Genomic DNA, 13,109 nt, shown 5'->3' with positions numbered 1-13,109 from the left:
GCAAAGACTAGAGTGGTGTGAAGAGGAAAGTCAGAGGGCAGAGACAGCCAGGGGGCTGGACACCCCTCTCGCTTCAGAGGGTGGAGAGACACAAGGCTTTGGGCTCTGTCATCGTGGTAGGCCCTAGAGGCTCCTCTTCAAAGAGGCTAAATTGCCAAACACTTGTTCCACAGAGCAAAGCGTCCCAAGGGAAACACATAACCTTAATGAAAGATGGGGGAAGGTGACATTTGTCTCCCCTCTCCAGCTCTGGCATCATTCTGTGCTGGCAAGACATTAGTGTAAACTTGTTTGTGAGAAGTCTGGGCAAGTTTTGTGAACTGTAATGGGCAACACCTACGTGTGATAGTGGAAGGAAGGGATTCCACTGTCAGATGCCACCACACTCCAGCACATCACCAAATATCTGAAGGGAGACAGGTCTGGACAAAGAAGATCATTTCCAATGAGAAAGCTTATGTCCCTCACATCTGTGGTAGGAAAGTGACAAGAGAGAAGCTGAGACACAGCCTGCAGATGTGGTTATGGGCTGAGTCTTCATACCAAGAACTCTCCCTTGCCATTATAGATAGTATGTGCATGGTGTCTGCATATCTGTCCTACGAAATTCAATAAAATCCATGCCCATCAGTCAAGACAACTGTGTCGATGCCTTCATTCAATAGAGTTGTGACAACCAGCTACAAAGATGTATGAGCCAGACACTCTTGAAATGATGACGAAGACAGGCTAAGACTGTCAAGTGGTGAATTTGTTAACTGACATTTCTTTTTTATTTTTTAATTTATAATGGGAGACATCAATGTGACTTTTATTACTTGTGTGCAGAGATCTCTGCCTCTCAGTTGAGACTGAGGTTAAGTTCCTATATAGAGATCAAAAACTTGACTTATGACTGCAAGAAACCATGATGTAGGGCTTCCTTGGTAGCCCAGTCGTTGAGAAGTCTGCCTCACACTGGTTCGATCCCTGGTCCCAGAGGGTCCTCCCCCAGGCTATGGGGCAAACAGGCCTGTGTGCCATAACTACTGAGCCTGTGCTCTGAGGCCCACAAGCCACAGCTACGGAGCCTACGTGCAGCAACGGCGGAGGCTCACGCCCTAGAGCGCATGAGCCACAGCAAGAGACGCCCTGCAATGAAAAGCCCACACACGCAACTAGAGTGGGCCTGGCTCTTCACAACCAGAGGAAGACCCAGCACAGTCCTAAATAAATGGATAAAATGGTTTATAAAAGGTGTCATGCTCTGGAGAAAGCTTTGAAGTAGCAATATGAGCTAAACTAAACTAAAATGTTTTTTAAAAAAGAAACCATGGTATAGACGTTAATGACACAGGTACTCATGACGTGTTCATGTAAAAAGCAGTTTGTAAAATGCTATTTTCAACATAAACTGTCCATGGATAAGTAAGTGTATATGTAGTCACCATGCATATATTTGGAAAATTGCATTCTAAAATGTAAATGGTGATATTTAGAATTTTTACTTCTCTGTGCTTTTCTGTATTTTTGAATCTCAACAGTAAATATATAATACTTTTTTGATCAAAGAAAAATCTTCATGGTAGATTTTTTCAAATTACCTTTGGAGTGTACAATAATCACAGGGAATAGAAATGTTCCTAAGCCCTAGTGCATCAAGATAAGACACCTGCCATTTCCTGCAAATTGCAGAACTATTATCATCTACCTACATGCTCTGGGTACCTAGAATCTGGGCACTCTCTTCCCATGGTCAGAGACTTTTCTTAGAACCCAGAAAGGGCAATCACATATGACTGCAATCTAATCTCTATTTTATTTGGTTGAGATTGGGGGACACTACTTTCTGGACTAAGCAAGTTACAAACATCAAGGCAGACAACTTTTCAATGAGGCATTGTGGTGATATGAAAAGCTCAGACGTCTGACAGCCCTTGTTTGCAATCCACAGTCCTCCTACATGCTTTGAGCAATGTACTTAGTTTCTCTGAGACCTGGTTTCCAAAACATTAGCAAGGAAATAGCAGTAAACAATGCAGCCTCTGAATAATTGATGATTCAGTTGAAATGGGAAAGGCCAAGTGCCTAATGCTTGGCTCAGAATCCCTGGTAGTGCAAATGAAAATAGCCCGCTTAACAAAGGTCTGTGGACTGTACTCGGTACACGTCTGCTGCCATCACCAATGCTAGCTGTGTATGTTTGCTAAGTGCCAGGTACTTCGCTATGTGATTTGCATACATGAAATCCTCTCTACCTGTCAGAACACTTTTGGGGGAATGTATTATTATCTTCACTTTTTAAATGAGCAAGACCACACACTCGCTCATGATTCCATGGAGTTAGCCTTGAAATCAGGTAATACAATCAAATTTGAGCCACTATGTTCTGTCATCTCCTCACATAAAGCAAGATATTAACAAACTCATTAACATACTGATGGGACCACCAGATTCAAAAGGTACAGTAGTGTCAATATCATTTCGAGTTCCTTGTTAGGGCTCTTCCTACTATAATATGGAAATTATAGTATGGAAAACTATAATATATAATATGGAAAACTGGGTTTTGAGAATGAGTGCCCAGGCATTGTTGCCAAAATTCTCCAATACAGTATCTTTTTTAATTTAAAAAATTGAAAGTGGTAAAGAAATTTCTTCTCACAAAAACATCCTGGGTATCAGCATACGCAGTCTTTCTGTACATCCACTAGCAGAGTCCACAGTAGAGCTAAAGAGAAGGCACCCAGGGCTGGAACATGTGCACCCTGAAAAGCAGAATCCCCTAAACTCACCGCGCATGGCAATTATGATGATCCCAGTTCACACTCAAGGTACTTAATGTACCATCTGAGGTGCTTTACACTTTTTCTCACCAATACTTTCTATCACTTGCTATTCCCATTGTACTTATGGGGAAACTGAGGTGCAACATATCTGGGTGTTCTGCCCAAAGACACACAGTAGTAACGGCAAAGCCACAGTGTAACCCCATCTGCTTGGCCAGCCCTCCCACGCGATTGCTGCTCTCCCACCTCTGGCTCAGCAGCCTGACTACACTTGACTTGGGTTTGCCCCCCTTTGCTTGTTCAGTCCCTTCCTCTCCTGCATCAGGTATCAGTACCAGTGCTCTGTCCTCAGGCACTGAGGCACTGCATCAGCCATCCCCCCTGAGGATGTGCCTTCACTCACACTGACCACTACAGGTCTAGAGGAATGGGCAGCAGCAGCATTTCCAGGACTGGGAAAAGATACAAGGAAACATACTAGGAAAGGGGGTACTTTCTCAGTTGCCTTTAAATTGTACTACACAGGAATCTGAAATTCCAGCTACCAGAGAGGCCTCATGGAGAAGAATTTCTAGATACAGACACAAGCAATTGTGTGGTACAGCAAGGGGTACATTCTGGAGAGGAGGGTTCTGTTAGATGACAAACTTTTGTGAATTCTTACCCTAATCTGTAAAATGAGGACACTGAACAGATCATACCAAAGGTCCCTTGCTGTTCTGAAAATTCTGTAACTCAATTTGCAGGCAAGGGAAACAAATATTTAGCAAGCACATCTCTCTTTGATGGCAAGCCTATCTGTTGTTTTTGCCAGCATTAAACTTCAAAGACTGAGTATAACCAGCCCACATGGACTGGGGTTCACTATTCTGAGCCTCTAAAACACCGGTTTCCGGTGAGACAAGAAAAACCATTGAGAGTGTCATGGGTCCTTACATAGTGGCTATTGGTTAGTAGCAGCTGCCAAAAGCAGGCATGTCAAGACAGAATGACATATCAGAATATGGAAGGGAAAAGCAGAAAACTGTACCTGCATGCTCCAGGATTTTGTGAAAATAAGATAACAGAGAAATAAAGTAAGAAGGATCTCTGTGCCACACCTGCACATATACTGAAAACTTCCACACATAAAACATTCTTAATAAGGTTTAAATACGAACAACAGAGTTCCCTAAAGTAAAGGGTCCCCATTTCTGTCATAAAAGAAAGGAAAAACTGGTAAACCAAGTCGTGAACATTACAATGACGGGTTTAATTGCTGGTATAATGTGACCCAGACAGAAGTCATGGGCTAATGAATGCAACAGAGGGCTTTACATAGGGCTTCCCTGGTGGCTCAGAGGGTAAAGCATCTGCCTACGATGCGGGAGACCCAGGTTTGATCCCTGGGTCAGAAGATCCCCTGGAGAAGGAAATGACAACCCACTCCAGTATTCTTGCCTGGAAAATCCCATGGATGGACAAGCCTGGTAGGCTACAGTCCATGGGGTCGCAAAGAGTCGGACCCGGCTGAGCAACTTCACTTTCACTTTCTTTATATAAGACAGAAAAATTACAAGAATGCTTAAAATTTCAGATTAAAAAGGTTAATGTTTGAGGACAATGTGATTATGTATTAAAATGTATTTGACAGTATTAGCATCATAAAAAATAGCAGAGTACAGACCATTGGAGCATCCTTTCCTAGAAAAACCTGGCAAAAATTGCCAGAATCAACCTTATCGAAATTCTCAAAGGTAGTGAGAGGTTTGCAGGAACCAAGTGAGCCAAGAGAATGTCCACAGAAACAGGACTGGAGAGTTCTATGGCGTTTTTAACTCATCTCAGCCAACCCCCCCACCGTTAGTCTAGAAGATACTAGCCAGTGTTCCCCTAGTGAGTACCTGGGGCTAGGAAGAGCAGGAGACCTTATTCCCAGCAAATTGTGTTTGTTGGTTTTGACCTGTCAGGGGCTAATACAAGGGATCTCTTCACAAAGAAAGTATAAAATCTGAATAAACTCATAACAACTAAAGAGACTGAATCAACAGTTAAAACCTTCCAGCAAAGAAGAGCCCAGGAGCAGATGGTTTCACTGATGAATTCCACCAAATATTTAAAGAATTAAAATCACTCTTTATCAAAATTTTCCAAAAATAAAAGAGGAGGGACTATTTCCTAACTCCTATAGGGTCATCATTACAAAGTCAACTAAAGACATCACAGGAAAAGAAAACTATAGCACAATATCCCATATATAAGCAAAAGTCCTTAACAAAATACTAGTAGACTGATTGCTGCCACATATTAAAGGGATTATATCTCATGACCAAGTGGGGTTTATCTAGGAACACAATTAAAGTTCAACATATAAAACTTAAGACAATACACCAAATTAAGGAAATAAAGAAAATAATCTACATGAGCAACTCAACTGATCCAGCAAAAGCCAACTGCCAAAATGCAGTAGCTTTTAATAATAAAACCACTCAATAAACTAGAAACAGAAGAGGCTATCCTCAAAGTTACAAAAGGCATGTATGAAAACCCCACATCTCACATTAAACTGAAAGACAAAGCGCTGAACTCTTTCTCCCTAAGATCACGAGCCCATTAAGATTACGGAAGCCCAATTCTGCCACTTCACTCAACATTGTGCTGGGAGTTACAGCGAGGGCAATTAGGCAGCAAAGTAAGCAAAATACATCCAAATTGGAAAGAAATAAGTAAAACTATCTCTATTCACAGATAACCTGATTTTGCATATAGAAAATTCTAAAGAAGACACACACACACACAATGTTAGAGTGAAGAAACAATTTCAAAATCAGTGTTGCAGGATATAAGACCAACTCGTGAAAAATTAGTGTATTTCTCTACACTAGTAATAAATGACATTAACAGGGAGTTAAAAAGAGAATTCCACTTGATAGCATAAAAATAAAATACTTAGGAATAAATTTCATGAAGTAAATGGAAGTTTTGTGTACTTAAAACTATAAAACATTGCTGAAATAAAGATACAAGATTTGAAAAGGCATCCTATATGCATGCAGAGGATGTATACATACAGGATGTATCCTATATGCATGTATAACACTTAATATTGTTAAGATGGCAGTATTATCCAAAACAATCTACAGATTCAATCCAGTCTTCACCAAAATCCCAAGAGCTTTTTTTGCAGAAATATAAAATTAAACATGGAAACACATATAGAATTTCAAGGGACCCCAAGCAGTCAAAACAATCTTGTAAAAGAAGAACAAATTTGGAGGCCTCAAACTTCCTGATTTGAAAACTTACTAAAACGTACAGTAATTGAAAGAGTGTAGCACTGGCCTAAGGACAGACATATAGATCAACAGATTAGAGCTGGGAGTCCAGAAATAAACCCACATGGTGTGCGTGCTCAGTCATGTCCGACTCTTTGCAACCCCATGGACCGCAACCCACCAGGCTCCTCTGTCTATGGGATTTTCCAGGCAAGAATACTTGAGTGGGTGCCATTTCCTTCTCCAAAACCCATATATCTATGGTCAATTGGTTTTAAACAAGTGTTCCAAGACCATTCAATGGGGAAAGAACAGTCTTCAACAAATCGTGCTGGGACAACTGAATACACATGTGAAAGAATGAAATTTTACCCTTATCTTACATCATGCAAAATGTAACTCAAAATGAACCAGATCTTAAATTTAAGGTCCATAACTATCAAACTTTTAGAAGAAAATATAGAAGCATATTTTCACAACCTCGGATTCACCAATAGTTTCTTAAATAATACTGAAAGCACAAGCAACAAAAGAAAAATATGTAAATCTGGCTTTATCAAAATGAAAAACTTGTGCATCAAAGAATGTTTAATAAGACAGATAAAAGATAAGACAAAGATAAGAGAAAATATTTTCAAATCATGATTTTGATAAAGTTCTAGTATCCAGAATATATATATTAAAAAGCTCTTACAATGCAACATTAAAAAGACAACCTAATTTTCAAAATTATCACATAATTTGAATACATATTTCTCCAAAGAAGATATATAAATAGCTGAAAAGCACACGAAAAGATACTCAATATCATTAGTCATTAAGAAAATAAAAGTACATCCTAGAAGAAATGGGGGAAGGGACAGAGGGTATATATGAAGAAATAATGGTTCAAATTTTTCAAATCTGATGAAAATCATGAGTTTAAATTTCCAAGAAACTCAGTGAATTCCAAGTAAGATGAACTCAAAGAGACCCACACTGAGAAACATTATAAACAAACTTTCAAGACACCAAGAAAAAGAGAGAATATTGAAAGCAGCAATATTTGCATTTCTTTAATAATCAGTGGTGTTGAACATCTTTTCATGTGTTTTCTGGCCATCTGTATGACTGAACATCTTCATAAAATCTACAAACAATAAATGCTGGAGAGGGTGCAGAGAAAAGGGAACCCTCTCACACTGTTCCTGGGAATGTAAATTGATACAGACACTATGGAGAACAGTATGGAGGTTCCTTAAAGAACTACCATGTGACCCAGCAGTCCCACTACTGAGCAAATACTCAGAGAAAATCATAATTCAAAAAGACACATGCATCCCAGTGTTCACTGCAGCAACATTTACAATAGCCAGGACATGGAAACAACCCTAAATCTCCATCAAGAGAGGAATGGAAAAAGAAGATGTGGTACATATGTAAAATGGAATATTTTGTTGTTGGTGTTCAGTTGCTAAGTCATGTCTGACTCTTCAACCCCATGGACTCCACCATGACAGGCTTCCTTGTCCTTCACTGTCTAATGGAACTTTCTCAAATTCATGTCCATTGAGTTGGTGATGTCATCTCACCATCTCATCCTCAGTTGCCTCCTTCTCCTTTTGCCTTCAGTCTTTCATAGAGCAGGGTCTCTTCCAATGACTCGGCTCTTTGTGTAAGGTCGCCAAAGTACTGAAGCTTCAGCTTCAGCAACAGACATTCCACTGAATAGTCAGGGTTGATTTACTTTAGAATTGACTTGTTTGATCTCTTTGCAATCCAAGCGACTCTCAAGAGTCTTCTCCAACACCACAATTCGAAAGAATCAATTCTTCAGCATTCAGCTTTCTTTAGTGTCCAACTCTCACATCCATACATGACTACTGGAAAAACTGTAGCTTTGAGTATATGGACCTTTGTCAGCAAAATGATGTCTCTGCTTTTTAATACATTGTCTAGTTTTATCATAGATTTCCTTCCAAAGAGCTAGCATCTTTTAATTTCATAGTTGCAGTCACCATCCACAGATTTTGGAGCCTAAGAAAATACAGTCTATAATTGCTTCCACATTTTCCCCTTCTATTTGTGATGAAGTGATGGGATCAGATGCCATGATTTTCATTTTTTAATACTGAGCCCTCATCAAGAGGCTCTTTAGTTCCTGTTTACTTTTACCATTAGAGTGATAGCATCTACATGTTTGAGGCTGTTGATATTTCTCCTGGTAATCTTGATTCTAGCTTCCAATTCATCTAGCCCAAAATTTCACATGATGTATTCTGCATATAAGTTAAATAAGCAGGGTGGCAATATACAGCCTTGACACACTCCTTTCCCAATTTTGAACCAGTCAGTTGTTTCATGTCCAGTTTTAACTGTTGCTTGTTAATGAGCATACAGGTTTCTGAGGAGGCAGGTAAGGTGGTCTGATACTTCCATCTCTTTAAGAGTTTTTCAGTTTTTTTGTGATCCACACAGTCAAAGGCTTTAGTATAGACAGAGAAGCAGAAGTAGATTTTTTTCTGGAACTCCTTTGCTTTCTCCATGATCCAAGGGATGTTTGCAATTTGATCTCTGGTTCCTCTGCCTTTTCTAAATCCAGCTTGTACATCTGGGAGTTCTCAGTTCATGTATTAGTAGGTCTATAATGAAGGATTTTGAGCATAACTTGGCTAGTATTTCAAATGAGTGCAATTGTATGGTATTTTGATCATTCTTTGGGATTGGAATGAAAGTTGACTTTTTCCAGTCCTGTGGCCACTGTTGAGATTTCCAAATTTGCTGACATATTGACTGCAACACTTTAACAGCATCATCTTTTAGAATTTTAAATAGCTCAGCTGGAATTCCATCACTTCCATTATCTTTGTTTGTAGTAATGCTTTGTAAAGTCCACTTGACTTCACACTCCAGGGTACCTGGCTCTATGTAAGTGATCACACCATCATGGTTATCTGGTTCATTAAGACCTTTTTTGTAGAGTTATATTGTGTATTCTTGCCACCTGTTTTTAATTTCTTCTGCTTATGTTAGGTCCTTACCATTTTTGTCCTTTATTGTGCCTATCCTTTCATGAAATGTTCCTTTGTTTTCTTCAACTTTCTTGAAGGGACATCTAGTGTTTCCCATTCTATTGTTTTCCTCTATTTCTCCGTATTATTCACTTAAGAAGGCTTTCTTATCTTTCCCTATTGATCTCTGGAGCTCTGCCTTCAGTTGAGTATATCTTTCCCTTTCTTCCTTGCCTTTTCCTTATTGTCTTTCCTCAGTTACCTGTAAAGCCTCCTCAGACAACCACTTTGCCTTCCTGAATTTATTTTTCTTTGGGATGGTTTTGGTCATTGCCTCCCATACAACGTTACAAACCTCCATCCATAGTTCTTCAGGCACTCTGCCTAACAGATCTAATATCCTGAATCTGTTCATCACCTCCACTGTGTAATCACAAGGTGTTTGATTGATGTCATATCTTCATGGCCTAATGGTTTTCCTTACTTTGTTCAATTTAAGACTGAATTTTATAATAAGGAGCTCATGATCTGAACCAGTCAGTTCCAGGCTTTTATTTTGCTGACTGTATAGAACTTCTCCATCTTTGGCTACAAAGAACATAGTCAATCTGGTTTTAACATGGGATATTAGTCATAAAAGGAACAAAATTGGAACATTTGTAGAGACATAAATGGACCTAGAAACTGTCATAGAGAGTGAAGCAAATGAGAAAGAGAAAACAAATATTGTATGTTAATATATATATGGAATCTAAAAAAAAAAAATGGTGGAGATGATCTTACCTACAGAGCAGAAACAGAGACACAGACATAGAGAACAAACGTATGGATGCCAAGGGGGATAGAAGGCGTGGTAGGATGAATCGGGAGGCTGGGGTAAACCTATATAAACTATTAATACTATGTATAAAAAAGATAACTAGTAAGAATCCACTGTATAGTGCAGAAAATTCAATGCTCAAATACTCAATGCTCCACGGTGACCTAAGTGGGAAGGAAATACAGAACAGAGTAGAGAAATATTTACATAGCTGATTCATCTTGCTATTAAGTAGAAATTAACACAACACTGTAAAACAACTATACACTAGTAAAAAATAATTCAAAAAAAGCAGCAAGACAAAAGTGACATCATCACACATAAAGCATCCTCAATGAGATTATCACATTTCTTACCAGAAACTTTGGAGGCCAAAGGTAGTGTGTTAATATAGTCAAAGTGCTAGAAGAAAATAACTGTTAAGAAAGAATTCTATATCCAGTAAACCTGTCTCTCAAAAGTGAGCAAGAATGCACTTAAAACTAATACAGTAATAGTATGTCAATTATATATCAGTAAACCAAGGAAAAAAACATGAATGGAACATTAAAACTTTCCCAAATAAACAAAAGTTGAGGGAGTTTGCTACCTTTAGACCTGGCTATAGGAAATGCTCACAGGAGTCCCGAAAGGTAAAATGAAAGACAGTACACAGCAACTTAAAGTTGTATAAATAAAAATCTCAGCAAAGGTAAATAAATGGGCAATTGTTATATAAAGAATAAAAATGTTGGTAATAAAGTGTAAAGGAGTAAATTTTTTTATTTCATTGACAATAAGCAGATATAAATTCAAATTAGAGTATTATAACTTTAGGATGTTACCTGTAATCATCAAGATAACTAAAAACAAAATAGCTAACCAATATACACAAAAAGAGATGAGAAAGTAATTTAAATATTTCAGTAGAAAAAAAATTAAAAACACAAAGAAAAACAGTAATGAAGAAAATGAGGGTCAAAAGAGCTACAGGAAACAAGTAGAAAAGTGACAGAAGTAAATTCCTCCTTATCAGTAGTTACTTTAAATGCAAATGGTTAAACTCAACAAGAGACAGAGATTGAAATGAGTAAACACCTGACTCAACTATACGCTATCTATAAGAGATGCACTTGTGCAAAGACACAAGTAGATTGAAAGTCAAAAGATGGGAAAAGTATTATATACAAAACATAAACAAAAGAGAGTAGGAATGGCTATACTAACATCAGACCAAACATTAAGTCAAAACATTAGAAGAGGCAAGGAAGAACATTATACATTAATAAAACTTTTAATAAAGATAATATAACCATTTATGCACCTAGTAACAGACCATGAAAATACATGAAACAAAAACTAATAGAACAAAAGAGAGAAGTAGAGTTTTAGAATAATAGTTGGGAACTACAAATCCACTTACAATAATGGATAGAACAATTAGAAAGTAAGAAAGAAAGCAGAATAGAGGACTTAAAAAACACGTTAACCCACCTACATCTAACAGACATATACAGAACACTCTACATGATGTCAACAGTAGTGTCCACATTCTTCTCAAGGACACATAAGACATTTGCAAGGATAAACTTGATGTTAGACCATAAACCAGTATCAGTAGATTTAAAAAGATAACTGTCATACATAACAGCATCTCCAAGCACAGCAGAATGAAATTTCAAATCAATAACAGAAAAAAATGAAAAAATTTACAAAATTGTAAAAATTAAATGACGCACTTTAAAACAACCAGTGGAGAAGGGGACAGTCCCCAGATGGCAGAGGAACAGGATGGGGAGATCACTTTCTCCCTCCCAAATATACACCAAAATATCATCTGCATGTGCAGAAACTCCCACAGAACAAATTCTGAATGCTGGTGGAGGACCCCAGATGTCCAGAAAGGCAAACTAATCTCCTAGGAATGGGATAGGGCAAAGAATAAAGACAAAATGGGAGACAAAGGACTTTGGCATGGGGACCTGTCCTGTGAAGGGAGTCATGAAGGAAGAGAAGTTTCCATACAATAGGAACTCCTCTCAAAAGCAGGGTCAGTGAGAAGCTTAGGAAGCTCAGAGGGAAGCACAACTGAGAAAATTCACCACAGAGATCATGCCAAATAGCAGTTACCAGTGGGAAACAGCTCACATGCTGGTGTCTGCCCGCAGTGAGTGGGAGCTGGGTACGCTGGCACGGGCTGCGTCATGGGTCCTCAGGGAAAGGACCGAGGTTGAATGCTGGAACATTCTGAGGTGGCTAATGCAACGCAGCACAGACGGAATGGGGAAAACCATGGAATCACCAGAGAAAAAATGGAACATTCCTGCAGGAAGGTTCTAATGCCTCACTCTGACCCCGAGCACGCTCACAGAATCACCACCTAGCAAATACCAGAGAGGGTCAAGCCAGCTGCCACCTATGGTCCCAGAGGCAGAGAAGCAGGCACGCGCCAGCCAGAGTTGGAAGGCAAGGGGCCACTGCAGGCCCAGCCCCAGAGACAGTGTCGCCCCCAAACTGTGAGTGGATGGCCCACAGTCTCACCCACGTCTTCCTGGGATCCTGGACAGCCCAGCTCTGCCAGGAGAGTCACAGCCTGAGTCTAGCTACCCTGGGGAGATGCATGCCCACCTGGGACCCTGCCTTCACAGCTCAGCAGGAGCCCGAGCAGCTTGGCCCTGGGGGAATGCATGCCCGCCCTGGGCTGCGGCAACCACGTGCGGTCCAGCCACGGAGGGCACCCTACTCATGCCGGCGGCACTTGCAATGTCCCTCTCTCCACAGCACAGCTGAGCAAGTGAGCCCAAATGAGAGGCCACCCTCGCCCTCTCACGTCAGGGCAGAGAGCAGACACTGAAGAGAGGCTTGGAAGCAGAGGCGGGCCACGTGAGCAGAGCAGTGATGGGGGAGCTTCTCTGGAAGCTGCAGGTGCAACAGAATAAAACCCTTCCGTTAAACTGAGATTGTGCACGTGAGGATCAACTGTAGACTCTGAGAAGTGCAAGGGCACCCCACTCCAGCACTCTTGCCTGGAAAATCCCATGAATGGAGGAGCCTGGTGGGCTGCAGTCCATGAGGTCGCAAAGAGCCGGACACGACTGGGTGACTTCACTTTCACTTTTCACTTCCATGCATTGGAGAAGGAAATGGCAACCCACTCCAGTGTTCTTGCCTGGAGAATCCCAGGGACGGGGGAGCCTGGTGGGCTGCCGTCTATTGTGTCGCACAGAGTCGGACACGACTGAAGTGACTTAGCAGCAGCAAGCTGGAGCAAGGGAATATCTGTAACTGAACTGACTCC

The 13,109-nt window shown here is 40.1% G+C and overlaps 1 protein-coding gene and 1 pseudogene across 2 annotated transcripts in view; both read right to left on the bottom strand.

Moving 5' to 3' along the window:
* LOC136147171 (zinc finger protein 568-like) overlaps positions 1-12,017 on the bottom strand; it is a 61,149-nt pseudogene extending 49,132 nt beyond the window's left edge.
* Positions 1-13,109, bottom strand: part of GABRG3 (gamma-aminobutyric acid type A receptor subunit gamma3) — a 794,189-nt gene that overhangs the window by 603,559 nt on the left and 177,521 nt on the right. The window lies entirely within an intron of this gene.

The sequence above is a fragment of the Muntiacus reevesi genome, chromosome 15, assembly GCF_963930625.1.
Source record: "Muntiacus reevesi chromosome 15, mMunRee1.1, whole genome shotgun sequence".
In the NCBI taxonomy this organism is placed as follows: domain Eukaryota; kingdom Metazoa; phylum Chordata; class Mammalia; order Artiodactyla; family Cervidae; genus Muntiacus; species Muntiacus reevesi.
This window is presented reverse-complemented; position numbering and strand designations above follow the sequence as displayed.